The sequence below is a fragment of the Heterocephalus glaber genome, unplaced genomic scaffold (assembly GCF_053883595.1).
Source record: "Heterocephalus glaber isolate CG9 unplaced genomic scaffold, H.glaber_assembly_v1.0 deba00000122, whole genome shotgun sequence".
In the NCBI taxonomy this organism is placed as follows: domain Eukaryota; kingdom Metazoa; phylum Chordata; class Mammalia; order Rodentia; family Bathyergidae; genus Heterocephalus; species Heterocephalus glaber.
The window spans coordinates 50,654,528-50,675,603 of NW_028258138.1; the positions used below are offsets into that span (position 1 = coordinate 50,654,528).

The 21,076-nt window shown below is 38.9% G+C and overlaps 1 protein-coding gene and 1 pseudogene across 13 annotated transcripts in view; both read right to left on the reverse strand.

Moving 5' to 3' along the window:
- Senp7 (SUMO specific peptidase 7) overlaps window positions 1-21,076 on the reverse strand; it is a 208,182-nt gene that overhangs the window by 108,829 nt on the left and 78,277 nt on the right. The window lies entirely within an intron of this gene.
- Window positions 8,871-16,390, reverse strand: LOC147830429 (AN1-type zinc finger protein 5 pseudogene; annotated as a pseudogene). The gene has a single exon (XR_015452525.1). The product of XR_015452525.1 is annotated as an AN1-type zinc finger protein 5 pseudogene (transcript).

Here is a 21,076-nt window from a genome sequence, read left to right on the forward strand (position 1 = left end):
AAATGCTGGCGGGGGTGTGGAGAGAAAGGAACCCTTCTCCATTGTTGGTGGGAGTGCAGACTGGTGCAACCACAGTGGAAATCAGTATGGAGATACCTCAAAGAACTAGGACTAGAGGTCCCATTTGACCCAGCTATTCCCCTGCTGGGGATCTTCCCCTAAAGAACTAAAAGAATCATACCACAGCAACATATGTGCACCCATGTTTATAGCAGCACAGTTTGTAAAAGCCAAAGCTTTGAAACAGCTCAAGCGCTCATCAACTAGAGACTGGATAAAGACAATGTGGTTTTTTTATAAAGTGGAGTACTACTCAGCCATAAAGAATGAGAAACTAGAGACATTTGTAGCTAAATGGATGCATATTGAGGATACACTCTTAAGTGAAATAAATAGGACACATATGTGTAAATACAGAATAGTTTCTGTAGTGTGAGAAACTGAAAGTGTAAATAAGGATTAAAATGAATAATTGATAATTTGAAATAGGAAGAAAAGGTCTGAAGTAGTAGGGGAAGTGGGAGGGGAAGGGGAAAGGAAAGAAGGGAAAAGAAAAATTATGAGCAAAGGAAAAAATGGAAACAAAGTCTTTGTAAATAGGGAAGGGTGGAGGGGGTGAAGGGAGGACAGGGAATGGGAAAAAAATAAGATGCAAGATACATCATGTACAAGTGCAAGTACCCAGTGATAAATGTAAATGTATTATATACCTAAAATGTACCAATAAAAGAATTTAGGGAAAGAAATAATACATTAAGAAAACAATTTCTAAAAATAAAGAGCACAAGTGAAAAAAATATATATATAAATTAATTACATAACTAGAATAGATAAATTCAAAAATCAGGAAAAATACCTTTTGTAAGACCTTTTTGATTCTAGAAACTAAACTACTAGTTGAGATGAAAGATACACCTTTTATTTCATTTTTCTCATAATTTTGTTTGGAATATTTACTGTCCTTCAAAGAAATGGGCAAAAAGATTTGTACACTTAACAAAAAAGATATGTGAATGGCCAAAACAAACACAAAACGATACTCAATATCATTAGTCTTATTTTCTTGTCTTTAAAAAGCTTTTCTTTTTAAAAATGTAGAGGGAACAAAAGATTTAGTTCTATCCAGGAAAGGAGGTTCAGAATCATCAGCCAGCACGCAAATGCACTTAACCACAATTAAGATACTACTATCCATTTCAAAGGATGATGGCAGAGACCAATTACGTAAGTGCTGGCAGGGGTGTAGAGCAACTGAAACTCTCTTACAGTGCTGTAGGGAATGTAATATGGCACAATCACTTGGGAAGATAGCTTGGCAAGTTCCTAATAAAGTTAAAGTTGCACTTGCCACACAAAACGCAGCAATCCAACTCCCAGGTATCCAAAAGAAAACATATCCACATAAGCACTTGTCCATGAATACTCACAGTAGCTTTTCTCTAACAGCTTAAAACTGGAAACAGCCTAAATTCTATCAACAGGTAAACGGATAAAATGCAGTATTTTTATACTATGGAATATTCAATAATAAAACAAAATGAACTACTGATGTGTCAGGAGCAATGCTACATAATTTTAGGGTAAAATCATTTGGTTAGCCTAGTTCTCCTGCCTACAGCCCAGCTTTGGAATTCGGAGACATAACTCCATTTTGGCCTCCGGTCACAACTGAGACCTCAATGATCTGGTGATGCTGTGATTCTCCAGGACAAGAAACATCTTGGGAGCTGAGAACATCCCGGGAGGAACAAACATCTACTCAGTTCCTCCTTGATCTTGGACTGTTACATCTTATTTACACAGGATGTACTGAACTCTCTGCAAGTCATTTGTTACATTTGTTTCTCCCGATGTACTGAGTACTGAATAAAAGGTGTGGTAAACTGGGGGCTTTCGTCTTTGCCGCCCAGAGCAGCACTGATCAGACCCAAAGCTCAGCTTCTTCTCAGTCTCATTTTTCTACCTTTCCTGTAATTTGCCACGTACTGCCGTGGCTCACAGGATACTAGGACTTAACTCCAGAGGTTCTCTTAACAACCCCTTTCCATGTTCCCTATACTGATACACATAGCATGTATAATTTCCAAAACATGCTCAGTACAAGAAACCAGGAACAAAAGAATATCCTGTATACACTGCCTGTTTCTACAAGTATGCTACTCTAGAAAATAAACCAGGAGATTAAAGTATGGCCAGCCAGCTGGGCAGGCAGGTGTGACCTATCAACCATAGAGATCTAGGACACATACACAGAAAAACGGTTCCCAAGTGCTGCACCTAAGGCCAATCAGAAAATGCTATCTTCACTTCTGGTGTGAGATCAGTAAGAAAAGATGGCCTAGATTTGATGTCAGCCAGAGGAATGAGGAATGGAGGATACAAAGATGGCAGCCATTAACCTCACAGCCATTGTGACCTCTCTTTCTCTCTTTTTTTTTGGTACCAAGGATCAAACTTGGGTCCTTGGGCTTGCGCAGCAGGCAGTGAAACCACTGAGCTAAATCCCCAGCCCATGACCTCTCTTTCTCAGTGGCCCACTCTCATTCTGCAGAGCATTCTTTTTTTACCTTTAATAAATATAAGCTCTCACTACCTTTTGCACATGTCTTGTCCAGGACAACAAGAAGCTAGAAAGAATCTCTGAAAAGAGCCCACAGCACCCTAGAACTTCAGAACAAAACAATGACTCTTAATATTCAGTGACACACAATAGATCATTTGATTGCCTGGGTTTGTGGGGGGAAGGTTGGAGGACAAATGGAATGGAGGACATGAAAAGTCTCTGGGGCTCTGGTTATATTCCAGCACCAGTGGTAGTGGTTGTGGGGTATCATGAGGGGTGTACACTTATTAAAACTCATCAAAACATACATGTAAAATGCATGAATTAGGACTCATGATGGCTGAACAGAGTTCACCTCCTCCTCCACAAGGAACCAAAGTATCAAGCTGCATTTTGAGGTGAGCCGCATTTTTGTATTATCCAATATCCCACAGAAGAACACTGGAAATCAGCAAGAGAGAGACTGAAACCTTGTAAGATTCAAAGACTGGGGTCAACAGCAAAGAAACAAAAAACAAATCCCATTAGCATCTGCCATCCAAGCTCCATAGTGAAGGGACAGAGGGATTCCCCTTTTGCAGGGAAAAAGATAAATGGAAGAATCCAGCAAACTATCAAGTGTGGATGCTATCAGTCCTAGTTACTGAGAACTTTCACATTCCTCACGGTCCTTCACAATCCACTTAGATCAGAAACCTGAATCTATATAGTAACATTGTACCACATCTGACAACTCACTGCTGTCAAGACTTGGTGCTCTGGTTTGTACCACTGCCTCTCCCATGCAGCACCTAGGCCTGTACGACTGAATGGTTACAGAACAAGTGCTTGAGGTTCCTCACCATTACTGGGACTTCCAAAAGCACGTCCTAGTAACACAGTGAGCATCAACAGTACCTGAGAAAACCAATCACCTGACTAGAGACATCCCTGTATAAGTAGTCACACAGTGAGTGCCCTATACCCACTGCTATATCCCCTTTACCTCCCTGTGAAGCTGGAGTTTCCACACTTTTGCCTGACCTAAAGAGACAGTGGGTCCCTCTAATGCACCACAGTATGCACTGTGCTAAAGTCATTAACTACAGCCAAAGAAACTACAGTACCCAACTGGAAGCAAAGCAAATACTGTAAACAAAATGGACAACACAAGATATATATCTTCACAAAAAAAGCTGCTTACTAATAAAGCTACCCCAAGAATGTGACAGAGATAACTGATCCACCAAATGTCAATGCAAAAGACAAAGGGGAAAAACATAATAAATATAATGCAACTCCTCCAAGAGAACACAATAACTTTCTAGCAATAGACCCTAAAGAAATCACTATGGATGAAATGCCTGACAAAATAATTTAAAAGAATGATTATAAAAATAACTCAAATGAAGCCAGGCATGGTGGCACACACCTGTAATCCCAGCATCCAAGAGGCTGAGACAGGAGGATCACTTTGAGTTCAAGGCCAGCCAGAAGTGCATAGGGAGATCCTGTCTCAAAAAACCAAAAAGCTCAATGAGATCCAAGATAATAGAAATTAAAAATCTTAAATTAAATTAGGAAGACAGTGTAGGACATGAATGAGAAATTCAGCAAAAAGATATTTTGAAAACCTTGGAAAAAAGCTGAATAAGTCAAATTTTTAAAAAATATTACTGAAAACCTTAATAACAGATTAGCTCAAGCAGAAGAAAGAACACAATATCTAAACTTGAAAACCGGTCTTTTGAAATATCTCAGGCAGACAAAAAAGAAAAAAGCAGAAAGAATGAAGGAAACATTAAAAACCTCTGGAACATCATTAAACAAAAAATGCTGCATTTCAGTATATGTGAAGATGAAGAGAAAAAACATAAGGACACAGTAACCTAGTCAATGAAACAACAGCAGAAATTTCCCTAACCTTAGGAAAGATACAGACACCCAAACACTGAATACTTATGGGATCGCTAAATAAACATAACCAGAAAAGATTTTCACAACAAACTATTACAATAGAACTGTCTACAGGACAAAACAAAGAATGAATTCTAAAAACTGAAAGAGAAAGGAACCAAGTTGTGTATCTCCATTAGATGAAGAACAGATTGCTGAGCAGAAACTCTACAGCCCATGAGAAAAAAGAATGACATATTCCAAGTACTAAAAGAAAACAACCACTAACCAACTCTACTACACTCACTAAAGGCATGCTTCAGAAATGCAAGGTAAAGACCTTCCAAGGCAAGCAAAAACAGCAAATTCATCATCATCAGATCAGGTTTTAAAAAGAGATGCTTAAAACAGGGATGGTGGCATATGCCTATAATCCCACCACTCAGGAGACTGAGGCAAGAGGACTGCCACGAGTTCAAGACCAGCCTGGGCTATATACCAAGACCTATCTCTAAACACAAAAAAACAAAAAAAGACGCTTACCAGATGTCGGGAGCAATACTACGTAATTTTAAGGAAAAATCATTTGGTTAGCCTACTTCTCCTGCCTACAGCCTAGCTATGGCATTCCGAGACATAATTTCATTTTGAACCCTGGTCACAAAGGAGACTCCAATGATCCAGTGATACTGTGATTCTCCAGGACAAGATTATACCAGCTGAAGACATCCTGGGAGGAACAAAATCTTCATCTACTCAGTTTCTCATTGTTCTTGGATTGTTGTTACACTTTGTTCATGCCCATGTACTGAACTCTGCAAGCTGTTTGTTACATCTTGTTTACGCCAATGTACTGAACTCTCTGCAAGTTATATGCTACATCTTGTTTCTCCCGATGTACTGAGTACTGAATAAAAGGTGTGGTAAACTGGGGGCTTTCGTCTTTGCTGCCCAGAGCAGCACTGATCAAACCCAAAGCTCAGCTTCTTCTCAAAGTCTCATTTTTCTACCTTTCCTGTAATTCGCCTTGTGCTGCCATGGCTCACAGGAGACTAGGACTTACTGCTGAAGTTCTAGTAACGTCTTCTTCCCCTGTTCCCTACATTTGGCACCCAACGTGGATGTGAATCAGATCCAGGGGTGAACTCGCCTGTGAGACAAACTTGGAGTAAAAGAGACAGCATACAGATCTCCCAGGACGATTTCCGGACTCGGACGAGGGTCACTGGTGATAAGTGTGTCCAGCTGGGAGCAATTTTCTATCTTTGCTGAGTTACAACTATGGGTCAGTCTCTGTCATCACAGCAGCGTAACTTTGCCAAATTACTTAAGTCGCTGTTAAAGCAAGCTATGTACCCAGTATCTAAGGATGCTGTGATAGATTTGTTAACAGACAATGTACATCCCATCTTTTCCCCAGGAAGGGACAACTAACAATAGCATGGGAACGTGTAGGTACCGTTCTTCATGAGGCCCAGAGAAAGGGTGATAGTCTCTCCCCCGCAAAGCTCCCCACTTGGGCCTTAGTCCACTCTGCTCTCAAATTCTCTCAGTCAATTCAGAAAACCTCGGGTACCCTTCCCCCCAATCCTTCTGTATCCAGGCTTCCCCTTGTTCAGCTTCTTTCCCCCTGTGCTTTCATCTCACTTCAGCTTCTGCCCCACCACCACCACAGTGTGCTGAGGAAGACCCTAATTCTCTAGCCCCTCAGCCTCCTCAGGTATCTTGCAAAGGTCTAGCTGACCCCCTTGTGAAGGCCACTTCTGGGGCCACTCCCTATCACCATACCCTGCAAAAGGCTGTGACATCGAGCAAGGCGGTGCTTTCCTATCTCAATTTTGCCTGATCCTGACAACTCAGGGGTGGACATGTATGTTCATGCCTCATTTGATTTTAACATCCTAAAGGACCTCAGGCAGAGCATGCTAACTAATGGCGTCCAAAGCCCCTATACAGTAGGTTTGTTGGACAATGTACTTCAAACTTATTCTCTGGTTCCACATGACGTTTTTCACCTTGCAAAAATGTGCCTATCCCCTGTTCAGTATGTTCACTTTTGAGGTGGAACTGCATTCTTTAATCAGGGAACAGGCTCATAAGAATGCTCAGGGAGATGCTCAGTCAAAAGAAGTTACAATCGACATGTTATCAGGCACAGGTGACTTTTCGGATTTAAGCAGGCAGGCCTGTTGCCCAGCATTACTCTTTCACCAGCTAGAGGACCTCCTGCAGAGGGCTTGGACTTCTGTGCCAGTTGATGGTGCGCCAATGAAATCTTTTACTCAAATCACGCAAGGGCCATTGGAAACTTAGCCAGAATTTGTAGCAAGATTACAATAAACCATCAGGAGACAGATTTCCAATTCCCAGGCAGCAGACATCCTGATTTTACAGCTAGCCTATGAAAATCCTAATATGGATTGCAAACAGGCAATAAATCCTGTTCACTCCTCTAAAGATCTTGGAGCATATATTAATGCATGCCAAAATATTGGGTATCCTTTATACAATTCGGCTCTGATGGCTCAAGCCATCTCCCAACATTTATACGGTACACACAGTGATTTAAAATGTTTTAATTGTGGAAAAACGGGACATCTCAGAAAAAACTACAAAATGAAAATAGCTTTACAAGCTGACCCAGAGGCACTGAGTCAGACATCCAAAGAAAGTAAGTTACCACCTGGCCCCTGCCCTCGCTGTCGAAAAGGCATTCGCTGGGCTAAAGCCTGCCACTCCAAATATGATAAGGATGGCACATTGCTGCCAGGAAAATGGAAATTGGGCCCAGGAAACTATAGGAGATCAGGGCCAGGGGGAACCAGTCCCTCTGAGTCAGCGGTACCCGGTTCAGACCCGTGCACAAGTACAAAATCACATGGCATGGGTGTCCGGAGGGACATTTCTTCCCTCATCAGGGGAACATTAGGGAGCTCAGGAATAGATCTTCCTGCTGCTTACAGAGTTCACCTGCTAGGAGGTGAGACTCCAGTATCTGTACCCACAGGAATTCAAGGACCCCCACCCCCCCAGAACTATTGGTTTGATACTTGGAAAATTCTAACTTTGAAAGGCATTACTGTTATTCTGGCTATTGTTGATTCTGATTGTACCTCTGAATTGTGTGTTCCTGTTAGCTCCATAGGACTCTGAGTAATAGAAAAAGGAGATTGTATTGCATAATTGTTGCTTTTGCCTAAACCAAAATTAAATAATGTTAGCTTTAAAAATTCCCAAGAGGATCCTCAGCCAGAAATTCCTCAAGAGATCTATTTCACCCAAGAGATTTCCAAAAACTGGCCCATGTGCAAAATCAAATTGAATGGCAAATTCTTTACAGGATTGATGGACACAGGCGCAGATGTGTCCATGATTGGCACATGTTTTTGGTCATCATCTTGGGGTGAAAAAACCAACTAAAACATCTCTGGTAGGCCTTGGCACCTCCCAACAAGTTTTGCAAAGCTCCATTCCCCTGCCTTATGAAGGGCCTGATGGTCAATTGGGACATATTTGTCCTTACATAGCTCCCACACCTGTAAATTTATGGGGCAGAGATTTACTGGAAGAATGGAGAGTCGTAGTGACTACTTTGTCCCCTGAAACCTAAGTCAGCACATGTTGTCTAAAATGGGATATGAACCAGAACTAGGATTAGGCAAGCAACTTCAGGGTGGAATGCAGCCTATAGAACAGCAACAGAAAAATAATCACTTTGGAATTGGATACGAAAAAAAATTATTAGTTGGGGCTATTTGAAGAAGTTCCTCTGCCCAAGGCAGCTTTGCCTTTACAATGGAAATTACAATTAATAGAACAAAGAATACGTAACTGGCAGATTTTTCTTATCAACTCTAACTATCCAGTTCATTTGTCTATGCTTAACACCCCTCATTCACCTACAGGTTTAATAGGACAATAGTATGAAAAACAGGTCTTTCCCATGGAATGGTGGTTTTTCTCTAACCAGTTAGTAAAATCTCTACAATTATATCTAGAGCAAATTGCAAAAATAGTTTTCTTGAGACATAATCAAACCCTACAGTTATTTGGTGCTGACCCTCATTTCATCATTATCCCAATTGATAAGGATCTAAGGCAGATGCTGCTACAAACTGCTTTATATTGGCAAGTAGCCTTTGCAGATTTCATTGGACAGATAGATAATCATTACCCTAGTGACCCTCTGTTTGTTTTTTTCACAACATGAGTTTATTCTCCCCAAAACTACTCAATTTCAGCCATTACAAGGTGCTTCAACCTATTTCACCAATGGCTCCTCTAAGGGCCAAGCAGCAATTTGAAACTCTCCCTCTAGCTTTGTGTTGCCTACACCTGGTCTTTCTGCTCAGAGGTCAGAGTTGCTAACCATTATATTTGTGATTGAAAACTTTCCCTCCCAACCTTTTTTTTTTTTTTTTTTTTTGGAAAATGGCCATGCATCTGCTCTTTAATGTTTTCCTATGATATATTAAAATAAAAACAAAGTTTCAGTCTCTTCACAAGCACTAATTTATATTCTCTGGATTTTTTCAGCCACAACAACTGGGTTTTCTTTTCTGATTCTTGCTGCAGCTTCTGCTTTGTAATCATTTGGACAGTTGTGCTTGTCAGAATAATGGTGAAGTCCACAAAACAAATTTCCACATCGGCAGTCAAATTCTGTAAGGCCAACTTTCTTTCTACACATGAAACGTGTTCTTCTTTGGTCTGGGCAACTCAGGAGGTTTTTCTTCACTTTGAGAAGTACTGGGCTGAGAAACTGATGGACTGGGCTGAGTAACAACTGGCTCTGACACCTCTGTTTTCGGGATAGTTATTCTGTCCTCTCTTGAAATGCTCATTTCTGTCATTTTCTGAGTTACAGGCAAGGCGGCCACAGGCACATTTCTTGATTTTTCAGATGTGCTACCAGCAGCAACTTCACAGTTGTTTAAACTAGTGTCTGCTCTCTGTACAGATGCAGAATCTGAGGTAGGACTGCTCATTCTGCCACTATTCTGCTGTCTCTGAAGATGTTCTTTGTAGCAAACAGAACACATTCCATTTGTCCTAGGGTTCTCATAAAAGCCACATCCTGTACTACATAGCATGGGTCCTGGGGTCTGGTTAGTCTCCTGAGCCATTCTTGTTTGCCCCTCCAAGCAAAGGCCTCACTCAGAAAAGCCCAGCTGGGCCTTCTCCAAAAGCCACTGAATCATGCAGAACAACAGCAGCTCCACAGGCCCGCAACCCCTCACCCCGTGCTGAGACTGATGCTAACAGCTCCTCAGAGGGAGTGAGCACGGCTGCTGCCTCGGCCTTCATTTCTGGGCTTGGGCTGCCCAGGCCAGCCATGCTGAGGGCCTGTGGGACCCGAGTGGTGCGAGGCCACACGCCGGGCATTGTCCTCGGCCAAGCGAGAAGTGGGGCGCTGGGCCCTCCCAACCTCTTAATATTTTCAGTGATTCCTTTTATATACTTTGTTTGACTCAGACTGGAAGGAGCTATGGTCTGCTCTACCGTGGAACCTAAATTATTAAACTTGTTTTTAAGATTACAAAAGGCCATACATCAAAAAATTCCTCCTGCCTTAATAACTTGGAGAGATTTTGTCTGGGTCCCGACAGATAAGGGTGAAACATTGTGGCTGCCCTCCTGAACATGAGATCATGGGTCATGCTGGTGGAACCTCCAACATCTCAGAGACCAGGGATAGCACCCCTGCTGACAGTGATGAGCCAGATGCACCTGAGTGACCCACCTCACCACCGACAACCAACAAATCCACAGCAGGGTCCAGGACTGAGATGATGTCCCCAGAGGAAGAATAAATATAGATTTATGGTTTAAAAAAGGGGGGGGGGCAACTTCAAAATGTTCTTTTTACATTTACAGGTATAAAAGCACTTGCATTCCTTCTGATTCTAATCTCAAGAGATCTTTGTTAATTGACTACAAAAGATTTTGATCAGTCTTATAACAATTATAAATCTAAAAATCGTAAAAGGGATATTTTAATTCAATTTGGCCAAGTATATTTGAGTCCACTCTAGTTTTATAAATTGTCTTATATGTTTGTCAGTTGTCTGTTTGTACAGTTCAGCTCAAATTTTTTTTCTCTTTTCCTTTTCACCTTTGGAAAAAAAAAAATGTTTTTCCTTAAAAGATATTCACCTATTATTGGATTGGCTTACAGATAAATGTTATTAAATTAAAGGCATGCCCCTCTTCCCCCCGGTTGCTAACTGATCAAAGTGCCATTGAGATTTATTTGTCAAAGTACATAAAGACCGTGGGTACTCCCTTTGGTGAATAAAGAAGCAGCTGCCCAGAAAATAATTATTCTGGTCTTAATTCACTAAAGGGACCCCCTAGTAATTTTCATAATCTTATGGGAGACACACCGCAATAAATATTATCTGTTATTATAAATTGATTACATTGGTTATCATTGAAGTTTAAGTTCTAAATATGTTGTTATAAAATGTTTATATTGGTTAAGTTCTAAAAATGTTGTGATATGTCTGCATTGGTCATCTTCAAAAGATTAATTTCTGTGGCATAAACAAGAGTGTTATTAGAAAGATGCTTTTGGTACCAAACTACATTGAAAAACATAAGGTTTTATCTAAGTGTGATATTTATTACTGCTCCTTTTCTGGTGTACAAAATGTATTCATGGCCTCTAATTGTATGGGTCTTTCAACATATTGTTTATGGTAATAATCTTTTGATTCAGATTATTTGCCTTTCTCTTACACTCCAGCCACCTATGATAATAAGCACACTTGTAGGCTGATTTATTTTCCTTAGATGATGTCCTATAAAAAGATAGTTTCTTAGGGATTCAACCACAAGAACAACCATAATTGGCAGTAATAACAGTCATTTATATTTTTATTCCAAAATGCTTAATATCCAGGTAAAATTATAATAGTTGAGTTCACTACTCCTCTTACAATGCTAATGTTATTGATCTTTTCCTCTGGGTGTTCAACAACCAAAGTTTAGAGACCAAAACTGAAGAGGTATCTGGGCTAAGAAGGCAGCCAATATTTTGGCCCTGGCCCTCCAAGGTCAACAACAATAACAAAAAGATCCAGGTCATGAGGGAACCATCTCCAAGATCCTGCATCTTTGGTGAGTCACCCAATCTCCTGAGCAGGGAGATTGCTGAACACCAAAACAGTAAAGATCCAACAAAAAGTGTGCCAAAGGAATGTCAAATGGAGGAAAAAATCTCCCAAGCTTTCGCAGAAAGCAACATGATCAAGCAAGGCTGTGACATATCCTGATGGCTGACAGAGGAGCTAAGAGGCTCTATGCATGGTTCCAAGACAGTGCCTGCGGAGACTTAATTGACCTTGTTAGATAGCAAAAGGTTGATTTTATTTAATATAGGTCTCACCGTAACTTGGTCTTAAACACCCAGTAGAAAAGTATAACTGAAGACAATATTTATTTGAGTTCAACAAGTTTTAAGATTTTTAGCCAACAATGTTTAAAAAAAATATTAGATTTTTAATCCTTTTACAGCCCCAATTGAGAGAAATTATGCTTATTATAGACAGCTAACCCAGTTAAACACACTATAGATCCTCACAATATATAGGGACAAGCCATTGTTGGGTGTGCTCACTTTTCCTAAAAACACCTTTATATAAAACAAAAAGAAAGGGAAATATGTCAGGAGCAATGCTACATAATTTTAGGGAAAAATCATTTGGTTAGCCTAGTTCTCCTGCCTACAGACCAGCTACAGCATTCAAAGACATAACTCCATTTTGGCCCTTGGTCACAATGGAGACCTCAATGATCCGGTGATGCAGTGATTCTCCAGGACAAGATTACACCAGCTGAAGACATCCTGGGAGGAACAAAATCTTCATCTACTCAGTTCCTCACTGTTCTTGGATTGTTGTTACACTTTGTTTAGGCCAATGTACTGAACTCTCCGCAAGTTGTTACGTCTTGTTTACTCCGATGTACTGAACTCTCTGCAAGTTGTTTGTTACATCTTGTTTCTCCCGATGTACTGAATAAAAGGTGCAGTAAGCTGGGGGCTTTTGTCTTTGGTGCCCAGGGCAGCACTGATCAGACCCAAAGCTCAGCTTCTTCTGAAAGTCTCATTTTACTACCTTTCCTGTAATTTGCCTTGTGCTGCCACGGCTCGAAGGAGACTAGGACTTACTGCAGAGGTTCTAGTAACGTCCTCTTTCCCTGTTCCCTACAACCAGAGTCCTACATACAGAAGCAAAGAAGAATAAATACCATTATGCAGCATGAGAAAGGAGAATTTCAGTAGAACAGTAAATACACAAAAGACAAATATAAAATAATTATCAATATAGCAAACTACTAAAGCACAAAGATGAATAACAGAGGAAGAAGAGTATTAAAAGCAGAGGAAAATCAATAAAAGGATACAAGTCATTACATGCCAATATTAATGTGGACTGTAAACAGAATATACTCTCTAATGAAAAGATATACACTAGCTGAACAGCTAGTAAAAAACAACAACAACAACAACAAATATGCTTCCTACCAGAAAGTCACTTCAGCAGTAAAGATACACACACCCTGAAAGTAAAAGAACAGAAAATGACACTCTAAGCAAATGGAAACCTAACATGAGCAATAATAGTTATACTTAAACTGACAAGTACAGTACTTTGAAAAAGGACATTGAAGAGTATATGAGAAAATGGAAAGATATCCTTGCTTTGGTTAGGGAGAACCAATACAGTGAAAATTGGGCCAGGGATTTAGCTCAGTGGTTCTGGCACCTGCCTCGAAAGCGCAAGGTCCCAAGTTTGATCCCTGGTACAAAAAAAAAAAAAAAAAAAAAAAATACAGTGAAAATGGCCATACTCTCAAAATTGTTATACACATTAAATCCAATCTCAAACAAAATACCAATAGCATACCCCACAGATCTAGAGAAAACATTTCTAAAATTCACTTAGAACTAGAAGGGCTTAGAATAATAAAAACTATTCTAGGGAACAAAGAAAGGAAAGGTAAATGCCATCACAATCCCTGACTTGAAATTATACTACAAAACTACTGTGATAAAAACAGTATGGTACTGGGGGGGGGAACAGACCTGAGGAGAAATGGAACAGATTAGAAAATGCAGAAACAACTCCAAACACACTCAGCCACCTTATCTTTGACAAAGGGGCCAAACATGTTCACTGGAAGAAACAAAGCCTCTTTTATAAATGGTGCTGGAAAAACAGGCTTTTTACATGCCAAAGACTAAAACTAGACCCATGTCTCACCATGCACTAAACTAATCAAAATAGGTCAAAGATCTAAATATTAAGACAGGAACACTAAATATGCTGGAAGATAGAATAGGTAAAACTCCTGAAATCGTCAGTGTAGGAAAGACTTCATGAACAAAAACGGCAATCACATGGGATATACTGCAAAGAATCAACAACTGAGATCTCACCTTATAAGCTTTTACAAAGCAAAAGAAATTATCAAGAGAGTGAAAAGACAACCCAGAGTGGAAAAATTTTTGTTTTTCAGCTGCTCCTCAGAGAAAGGACTAATCTAGAATATATGAAGAACTCAAAAAAAATCAGACCTTCCAAATTTAAAGATCTTATCCAAAAATAAGCATCTGAAATGAATAGACACTTCTCAGATAAAGTATAAATGGCAAACAGATACATGAAAAAATGTTCAACATCACTGGTCATTTGAGAGATGCAAATTAAAACATCATTGAGATTCCATCTCATTCAAGAAAGAATAGCTGTTATCAAGAAATCAACCAATAACAAATGCTGGCAGGGCTGAGGGAAAAGGAACACATTCTCCACTGTTGTTTGGAGTTCAGACTGGTGCAACCACTGTGAAAATCAGTGTGGAGATTCCTCAAAAAACTAGGATTAAGAAGTCCCATCTGACTCAGCTATTCTCCTTGTGGGTATCTACCCAAAATAATTAAAAGCATCATACCACAGGGATATATGTCCACCAATGTCTATAGTGGCACAAGTTTGTCATAGCTAAATCATGGAAACAACCAAAACACCCATCAATGGATGAATGGATAAAAAAGTTTTGGTGGGTTTTTTTGTTTTGTTTTGGTTTTTGTTTTATTTCTTTTGGTACTGGGAATTGAACTCGGGTCCTTGCGCTTGCGAGGCAGGCGACGGAACGACTGGGCTAAATCCCTGGCCCTAGATGTGGTCTTTTTATATAATGGAGTACTACTCAGCCATAAAGAAGGATAAATTTGAGACATTTCTAGGTAAATGGACGCACTTTGAGAACATCCTCTTAAGTGAAATAAATCAGAAATACATGTGTAATATCACATTGTCTCTCTGGTATGAGAAACTGAAAGTGTAAATAAGAACCAAACTATGTAACATATTGTGAAATAGAAAGAAAATGTTAAAAATATTACAGTGGCAGATACTTCGTTAACAATTAAAATGTTTCATGCATGTAATACACTATATCAATAGAGCCAAGGACAAAAACCATATGATTATCTCCATAGACGCAGAAAAAGCATTTGACAAAATCCAACATGTATTTATGATAAAAACCCTATAAAAAATTGGACTAGATGGCCTCCACCTCAAACTGATAGAAGCCATCTATGAAAAACCAACAGCCAATGTCATACTAAATGGTCAAAAACTGAAATCCTTCACACTAAAATCAGGAAGAAGAGAAGGATGTCCACTATCACCACTCTTGTTCAATAGAGTTCTGGAAACATTAGCCATGGCAATTAGACAAGAGAAAGAAATAAAAGGAATAAAGATAGGTAATGAAGAAGTCAAATTGTCATTATTTGCAGGTGACATGATACTCTATAGAGAAGACCCCAAGAACTCCACCAAAAGTCTTCTAGACTTAATAACCAAATTCAGTCAAGTAGCTGGTTACAAGGTCAACACACAAAAATCAATAGCTTTCCTCTACACCAATGACAGACTCACTGAGAGAGAAGTAGCACAAATAATTCCTTTCACAACAGCACCCAAAAAACTGAAATACCTAGGAATCAACCTAACGAAAGAAATCAAAGACCTCTTCTCTGAAAACTACGGCACTTGGAAAAGAGAGATTGAAGATGATATCAGAAAATGGACAGACACACCCTGCTTCTGGGTAGGATTAATATAGTGAAAATGGCCATACTTCCAAAACTGCTATATAGATTCAATGCAATCCCAATTGAGATCCCAGCAGCATACTTCACAGACCTTGAGAAAACAATCCAAAAATTCATTTGGAACAAGAAAAGACCCAGAATACCAAAAACAATTCTAGGCAACAGAGACATGGTAGCGGGTATCACAATCCCCAACCTGCAACTATACTACAAAGCTACTGTGATAAAAACAGCATGGTACTGGCAAAGAAACAGACCTGAGGACCAGTGGAACAGATTAAAAGATGCAGAAACAATGCCAGACACACTCAGCCACCTCATCTTCGACAAAGGAGCCAAACACTTTCACTGCAGGAAAGATAGCCTCTTCAATAAATGGTGCTGGAAAAATTGGGCTTCAACTTGCCAAAGATTAGAACTAGATTTTTATCTCTCACCATGCACTAAGCTAAAATCAAAATGGATTAAAGATATAAATATTAAAACAGAAACTCTGAACCAGTTGGAACAGAGGTTAGGTAGAACCCTTGAAGACATCGGTGTAGGAAAAGATTTTAGGAACAAAACCTCAGTTGCCCATGAACTAGCACAAACAATCAACAAGTGGGATCTCTTCTTATTAAAAGGCTTCTGCACAGCAAGAGAAACCACCAGCAGTGTGAAGAGACAACCCACAATGTGGGAAAAGATCTTCACCTGCTCTTCCTCAGACAAAGGTCTACTATCTCAAATCTATAAAGAACTTCAAAAGATCAGACCTCCCAAATTTAAAGACCCAATCCAAAAATGGGCATCTGAAACGAACAGATATTTCTCAGACAAAGAAGTAGAAATAGCAAAGAAATACATGAAAAAATGTTCAACATCACTGGTCATTCGAGAGATGCAAATGAAAACAATGCTGAGATTCCACTTCACTCCAGAAAGAATGGCTGCTATCATGAAATCAACCAACAACAAATGCTGGCGGGGCTGTGGGGAAAGAGGAACCCTGCTCCACTGCTCGTGGGAGTGTAGACTGGTGCAAGCACTGTGGAAATCAGTATGGAGATACCTCAAAGAACTAGGACTGGAAGTCCCATTTGACCCCACTATTCCACTGCTGGGGATCTTCCCCAAAGAATTTAAAGAATCATACCACAGTGATATAGGTGTGCCCACATTCATAGCAGCACAGTGTGTAATAGCTAAAACTTGGAAACAGCCCAAATGCCCATCAACTGGAGACTGGATAAAGAAAATGTGGTTTTTTGATAAAATGGAGTACTACTCAGCCATAAAAAATGAAAAATTAGAGACATTTATAGCTAAGTGGGTGCACATTGAGGCAATACTCTTAAGTGAGATAAATAGGACACAGATGTGTAAATACCGAATAGTTTCTCTGGTGTGAGAAACTGAAAGTGTAAATAAGGACTAAATGTATAATATGTCATGTGAAATAGGAAGAAAAGGGGCAAAGGGGAAGGAAGTGGGAGGGATAGGGGAAAGGGTAGAAGGGAATGGGATTCATATGAGAAAATGGAAAAATAGGAACAAAATCTTTGTAAATAGGGAGGGCTGGAGGGGTTGAAGGGAGGGCTGGGCAAGGGTGAAAAACAAGAACCAAGAGAGACTATGTAAAGGTGCAAATTTCCAATGATGAATGTCATTATATTGTATACCTAAAATGTACCAATGATTAGAATGAATAATCGATAATGTAAAATAGGAAGAAAAGGTCCAACGGGGTAGGGGTAGTGGGAGGCACAGGGGAAAGGAAAGAAGGGAAAGGAAAAAATGCTGAGAAATGGAAAAAATGGAAATAAAGTCTTTGTAAATAGGGAAGGGTGGAAGGCGTGAAGGGAGGGCTAGGAATGGGGAAAAAATAAGGACCAAGATGCATTATATAAAGGTACAATTCCCAATGAGAAATGTAATTGTGTTGTATACCTACAATGTACCAATAAAAGAATTTAATACAAAAACAAAAAAGATCAGACCTCCCAAATTTAAAGACCCAATCTGAAAATGGGCATCTGAAATGAACAGACATTTCTCAGACAAAGAAGTAGAAATAGCAAAGAAATACATGAAAAAATGTTCAACATCACTGGTCATTTGAGAGATGCAAATGAAAACAATGCTGAGATTCCACTTCACTCCAGAAAGAATGGCTGCTATCATGAAATCAACCAATAACAAATGCTGGTGGGGCTGTGGGGAAAGAGGAACCCTGCTCCACTGCTGGTGGGAGTGTAGACTGGTACGACCACTGTGGAAATCAGTATGGAGATACCTCAAAGAACTAGGACTGGAAGTCCCATTTGACCTTGCTATTCCACTGCTGGGGATCTTCCCCAAAGAATTAAAAGAATCGTACCACAGTGATATATGGGCACCCATGTTCATAGCAGCACAGTTTGTAATAGCTAAAACTTGGAAACAGCCCAAATGCCCTTCAACTGGAGACTGGATAAAGAAAATGTGGTTTTTTGATAAAATGGAGTACTACACTCAGCCATAAAAAATGAGAAATTAGAGACATTTATAGCTAAGTGGGTGCACATTGAGGCGATACTCTTAAGTGAAATAAACAGGACACACTTGTATAAATATTGAATAGTTTCTCTGGTGTGAAAAACTGAAAGTGTAAATATGGACTAAATGTATAACAGGTAATGTGAAATAGGAAGAAAAGGGGCAAAGGGGAAGGAAGTGGGAGGGATAGGGGAAAGGGTAGAAGGGAAGGGATTAATATGAGAAAATGGAAAAATAGGAACAAAATTTTTGTAAAGAGGGAGAAATGGAGGGGTTGAAGGGAGGGCTGGGCAAGGGTGAAAAATAAGAACCAAGAGAGACTATGTAAAGGTGCAAATTTCCAATGATGAACGTCATTATATTGTATACCTAAAATGTACCAATGATTAGAATGAATAATCGATAATGTAAAATAGGAAGAAAAGGTCCAAAGGGGTAGGGGTAGTGGGAGGGGCAGGGGAAAGGAAAGAAGGGAAAGGAAAAATGATGAGATATGGAAATAAAGTCTTTGTAAACAGGGAAGGGTGGAGGGCGTGAAGGGAGGGCTAGGAATGGGGAAAAAATAAGAACCAAGATGCATTATGTAAAGGTACAATTCCCAATGAGAAATGTAATTGTGTTGTATACCTACAATGTACCAATAAAAGAATTTAATATAAAAAAAGAAATATAGTTAGAGATCTACCCTATTTCACATGCTCTTCATTATACTAAGTCACATGTAGTTCTCTAAGGCTGAAGGTTCCACTATGCTTACATATGCAGATGTGTTTTGCTTTCTACTTTTAATCTGATAGTACCAGTCCAGGTAAAAGTTAAAAAGAAAGAGATTGGATGTGAACTTGGGCAGAAAATTTGTCTGTTGTCTTTGGGCAGTACTTCCACAACTGAAGAATAAGAGGGTTCATTTCAGTGTCCCTATGTATGCAACTGGGGTGGTTTAGCCTCTACTTTGAGTGTCTCATGATTTTCATGTTCATTAGTAATTAATAATGAGTTGGGTATATTCCCTAGAGTACATATTCGTAGGAGAGAAAAATCAAGTCATTGTGGAGCATTTTTTTAAAATGCAGAAAATTTAAAACTTTTTCAAAAACATTCTCATGGTATTTACATTGCACATTTGTTTCTATCTCCCACTCTTCTAATGGTTAAAGATTGTGGGTTTTTTATAAAATATAACTAATCTTATATATTAAAACTATAGTGATGTGAAGCAATTTATGGTGGATTAACCACAAATAATGTTTTATATACATATATATTCATATATGTATGTTTCCTAGTATACAATATGTCATAATTGGTAATATTTGGTAATATTTGAAACCTTTGTTTGGAAACATATATTATTTAAAACATGGAATGTTTGAATGGAAAAATAAATTCACTCATAATAGTAAAAAAAAAAAAAAAGAATATTGTGACGCATTCCTAAAGAAATGGGTTCTGAGACAATTACACTGCACTAGCCCCTCCCAAATTATCTTAACAGAGGGGGTTAGATCTTGGGACACAAGCATACACAAAAAAAATAGAAACATAAGACAAGGCAAAAAAATACCTCCAAAAATTTCAAACTCTCCCAAAACTGATCCACACAACACTGATGAGGACAAAATCAAAAGCCACACAGCTGAATTATTTGAAACAATAAAAGAAGAGTTTTTTTTAAAGATGAATGAGGTGCTTGGTGAGCTCACAGAGGATTTACTTAAAGCAATAACAGACTTAATAAATAAAACAATAAGTGAGTTTACAGAAGACACTAACAAAAAGCTAGCTGAGCTAAACAAAATGAGAAATGACCAGTTTAACAAAGAATTAGAGTCCCTGAAAAGGTACCAAAGAGAAATCAAGGAGATTAAAAATTCTATTGAAACTATGGGCAACAGAAATGACCAATAGGAGGACAGTGTCAGAATTGGAAAATAGGAATGGTACAAGTAAGCATATACTGAGATATCTTAAAAACAAGAAAATATGAAAAATGGATCTAATAATTGCTGAAGAATATAAAGACCACCATGAGGTTAATTAGAATTAGTGAAAAATCAAGGCATCATAAATGGTATTTAAAAAATAGAAATAATAGAAGAAAACTTCCCAAATATGAGAAAAGAATTTAACATACATATGACTGAGGCATACAGGACCCCAAATAGCCACAAGCTGAGAGAAGTTCTCCACAACACATCATAGTCAAAATCCCAAAAGTCCAACACAAGGACAAAATTTTAAAACCTGTTGGAGAGAAGCAACAACTTACTTATAATGCTAAGCCATTAGAATTACAGCAGACTTCTCCACACAAACTTAAAAGGTCAGGAGAGCTTGGAGTGAAGTGTTTGAAGCCCTAAAAAAAAAACAACTTCCAACTCAGATTGATATATTCCAGATGGAGAAATAAGGTCTTTCCATGACAAAGAGCACCTTAAGAAATCAATGAGCACCAAACCAGCATTTCAAAAAAATTCTCAAGGCTATTGCAGAAAGACAAGGAAGTCCAAAATCCCAAAAAGGCGTAAGACTATAGCAGAAAGAGCGTAAAAAAGAAAAAAAAAAGAACAACAGGAAAAAAATTAATGATAGGAATTAATCAATATCATTCAATAATAAGTCTTAATGTGAATTACCTCAATTCCCCAATCAAAAGACGCAGACTGGAGAATAAATCAAAAATCAAAAACCAACAGTATGCTATGTACAAGAAACACATTTAACCCAAAAAGAAATGCACAGACTAAAAAAAAATCAAAGTATAGAAAACAATATTCCATGCAATGGGACCCCAAAAACAAGCAGGAGTAGCTATGCTATTTAAGATAAAGTGGACTTCAAGTCAAAGCACATCAGAAGAGGCAAAGAAGGTCAGTACATATAGCTTAAGGGAACAATTCAAGAGGAAGAGATAACAATTATATAAACATATATAGACTAAACACTGGTGGACCCAAATATATAAAATAAACACTACTGGACAT